The 4252-nt window shown below is 27.0% G+C and overlaps 1 non-coding gene across 1 annotated transcript; it reads right to left on the minus strand.

The window, feature by feature from the left end:
* Window positions 1–653: 653 nt before the first annotated feature.
* Window positions 654–746, minus strand: LOC148760693 (small nucleolar RNA snoR8a). Its single transcript, XR_016028719.1, has one exon. It is a non-coding gene; the product is annotated as a small nucleolar RNA snoR8a (small nucleolar RNA).
* Window positions 747–4252: the final 3506 nt, after the last annotated feature.

Genomic DNA, 4252 nt, shown 5'->3' on the forward strand with positions numbered 1-4252 from the left:
AATGCAAAAGATTTATGGTGTTAAAAAATATATATAAATATTTTTATACTTGATCATTTGATTTTAAAATATGTTCATTACTTTATCTTCTCTGCAAAAATTAAGTTTGAATTCCCTTTCTATAAAAAAAAATTTTTAAAAAATTATACTTAAAGTCAAATTTAGATGAATAACTTGCATTATGTTAGAATAAAATAATATAAAAAGACTAAATAATTTTTTTTCTATTTATAAAAGTATAAAAATTTAAAATTTATTTGACTTAGTTTTTAACTTGAGCTTAACTCAAATAAGCAAAATAGGTTGATTTAATTACAACTTTAACAATTTACAAATATCCATTCTTCTATAATTATTTAACCTTTACCCAATTTACCTTTTATTTAAATTTACTCAAAGTTTCTTATAAAATGATTTTATTTAAGTTCAAATACTACAATCAAATTTTGCTAAATTTAAATTTATGTTATTAAGTGGGATCTACAAAAAATTTGTAAATACAAAATAAAATTGTATAAATATTTATAATTATATTTAACTCTATTAACCATAAATGCAATCTTTAATCTAAGAAATTTTACCCTAAAGAATATAATCTGAAATGTTAAACAAAATAAAAATATAAAAAATAAATAAAAAATTAAAGAGGTGGAGTAACTCAGATTCTATAGTTGCAATAGGAGGTTTGTCATACCCAAGTTAAGTAAGTCAAAACAAAGAATTATTTTTATAATCATTGCTAACTTCGTATCTCCTTTCTTCATCTAACAAAATGCAAGTTAATTCATCTAAATTTAATTTTAGGTATGAAGTTTTTTTCAAAGTTTGTTTATAGAAGGAGAATTCAAACTCAATTTTTGCGAAGAAGCTAAATTAATGTATATATTTTAAAATCAAATAATCAAGTATGAAAATATTTACATATATTTTTTAAAACAATAAATATTTTACACTTAAATATTTGGCTTATTAATAAGTGTATCTATCATCTACTTAAAAATTTGTATTTTTCAAATATTCTTTTCAATTTAATCCCTCAACATCTCAATTTTATTTAATTTAGTTGTTGTATTATATATTTTTGTACAAGTTAGTTTCTATGACGTGGCGTAAAAATTTTTTTTGAAAATTTTTAAATTTGCCACGTGGCACTATCATGTCATTAAGTTGGTACCATGTGACATTTCACATCATCAAAATATGCCACGTTGTGTTGATATCAGCGTTGAAGTCATCATTTTAACGACAAAATTGGATGCCGTTAATGAGAGAGACTAAATTGAAACAATTTTCAAAATTAAGGGAATAAATTGTTTCAATTTGGAGTTCAGGGACTAAATTGAACAAAATGCATGAATACATGGACTTGGTGGGTATTTTAACCATTTTATTTTTTAACATGGGTTGTCTTGTTTGGTTTTGATGTAGTTTCTTTGATCGAGATAGGCTTCTAGGATCAACGGTTCAAATGATTTTTTGGGGAGGGTTACTGAATCTTAGTAATAGGTTTAGGGTATAATTTTGTTCTCGTGATGCTTGGTAAAGTTTTTATGTAGCTAATCGACTTTTAGCAAATGTTCAGGGCATTAAAGTTCCAAGGATAGTCTTTTTAAACTCTAAGTTGAAGATCGAGAGTGGCATACTAGCGTTGAAATGATTAATAAAATTAAATGTTTTTCAAAAAAAAAAAAAGTCAATTAAAACATAGCGCGTCTCACAATTTTATTGGAAGCATTGGACACTTTGCTTATTTGACTAACAATGTTGTTTAGTGTGCAAATTGATAAATAGAAGCAAATTAGTTCAAGTACTTAATTCCAAATTTTTATTCTTTAAATAACAAATTGAGAATTTGATTATAATTTGAACACCAAATATTTAATTAACCCTTTAAACCACAATGCAAATTATGATATCAAACTAAAGCCATAGTTAAAGAACCAAATTTACTCTTAAATTTATAAATTTTACTTTTAAAACTTTAAAATTTTTTAATTTATTTATTAATAAAATGATAGTGCATGATTTATTAATGGTTAAAAGACCTATCAAGTCCATGTACTATTCAATTTTGTTCAATTTAGTCATTATATTTAAAATCAAAGCAATTTAGTCTCTCAATTTTGAGAATTGAGTCAATTTAGTCCCTCCCCTTAACGATATCCAATTTTATCGTTAAAGGATAGCGTCAGCGCTGACGTTAGTATTGACGTGTCACATTTTGATGACTTGGTATGCCACATGACACTGAGTGTGACATGACAATGCCACATTGCACTATAAGATGACGTGGTAGTGCTTACGTGGCACTGACATGCTGACATGTTAGTGACACGTGTTAGATCAAAAAAATTTTGAAAAAAAAAAAATTCTACCATGTCATAGGGAATAAATTGAATAAAAAGATGTAGTATAAGGACTAAATTGAACAATATTGAGATATTGAGGTATTAAATTAAAAAAATATTTAAAAATTATAAATATTTAAGTAGATTATTGATATGCTTATTAATAAGTCAAATATTTAGGTGTAAAAGATTTATGGTGTTAAAAAATATATATAAATATTTCTTACTTGATTATTTGATTCTAGAATATGTAAATTAATTTATCTTTTTTTAACAAATTTAAGTTTGAATTCTCCGTTTATAAAAAAAATTTTGAAAAAAATTTCATACTTGAAGTCAAATTTATATGGATAACTTGTATTACGTTAAAATAAAATAATATAAAATGACTAAATAAATTCCTTTTTCTTCTATATATAATAGTATAAAAATTTAAAATTTATTTAACTTAGTTTTTAACTTGAGCTAAAGTCAAATTAGCAAAATATACTGATTTAATTTTTTTCTTTTAAAAAAATGAAGAACGAAAATATAAAGTTAACGATGATTATAAAAATAATTCCTCATTCTGACTTACTTAATTTGTATATGACAAACCTCTTATTATAACCATAGACTCTAAGCTCCACCCTTTCAATTTTTTTATTTATTTTTTATGTTTTTATTTTATTTAATATTTCAAGTTATAATTTGAAATTTTTTATATTAAAGACTGCATTTATGGTTGATAAAGTTAAATATAGCTATAAATATTTGTACCATTTTATTTTATTAACAATTTTTTTGTAGATTCAAATTAATAATTTAAATTTAAATTTAGTAGAATTTGATTGTGGTATTTGAATTTAAATAAAAACATTTTATAAGAAATTTTGAGTAAATTTAAATAAAAGGTAAATTGGGTAAGAGTTGAATAATTTCAAAAGAATGTATATTTGTAAATTGTGAAAGTTGGAACTAAATCAATATATTGAGTAAATTTAAATAAAAGTTAATCTGGGTAAGAATTAATGAGACGCCATGGAGGGAATCTGTGACACGCTAGAGTTAAAAGTTGGTGACACACCATAGTGAGAATCTGTGACACGTCAGCATTTAGAGTTGGTGAGACGCCATGGAGGGAATCTGTGACACGCCAGAGTTAAGAGTTAGTGACATGCCATGGTGGGAATCTATGACACGTCAGCGTTTAGAGTTGGTGAGACGTCATAGAGGGAATCTGTGACACGCCAAAGTTAAGAGTTGGTGACACGGCATGGAGAGAATTTGTGACACGCTAGCGTTCAGAGTTCATGAGGCGCCATGGAGGGAATCTGTGACACGTTAGAGTTCAGAATTGGTGACACACCATGGAGGAAAATTGTGACACGCCAGAGTTCAAAGTTGGTGACATGCCATGGTCATAGTTTAGAGTGTGTGACACGGCATTGCTTGAAAAGCTGACACGCCATGGTCATGGTTTAGAGTGTGTGACACTGCAGTGCTTGAACAGCGGACACGTCATGGTTTGAAGTAGAGAGAGAAAAAAAAACGAGCAGTTAACATGGTAATCGTTTGGACTTTCATTGAATTAATTCCCCTTTTTCAGAATAAATAAGAATATTACAAGGCCATTTTTCATTTTAAACAGTTATTTTTCAGAATTTCTAACGTTTGTGTGATTCATTTCTCATTCCCGTTGGTACCGGAGTGTTTGAGAAGGCTCTTTGCAAGCGTAACAGCATCACAGCGCCAGCAACAATGTCTGCCATGAGTGAAGAGGTCAGTGAGTCTCAAATTAAAACATTCATGTGTTCGTTAATTTTTTTGGTTTTTTGTTGGGTTTGTTTGATATGTTCGTGTTTTTTGTTTTGTTTTACAAATGTTTAGATTGTGTTTTCTTGCTGGTTTGATGGTTGTTGGGC

This window comes from Theobroma cacao, chromosome 9, assembly GCF_053813885.1.
Source record: "Theobroma cacao isolate CCN51 chromosome 9, ASM5381388v1, whole genome shotgun sequence".
NCBI lineage: Eukaryota > Viridiplantae > Streptophyta > Magnoliopsida > Malvales > Malvaceae > Theobroma > Theobroma cacao.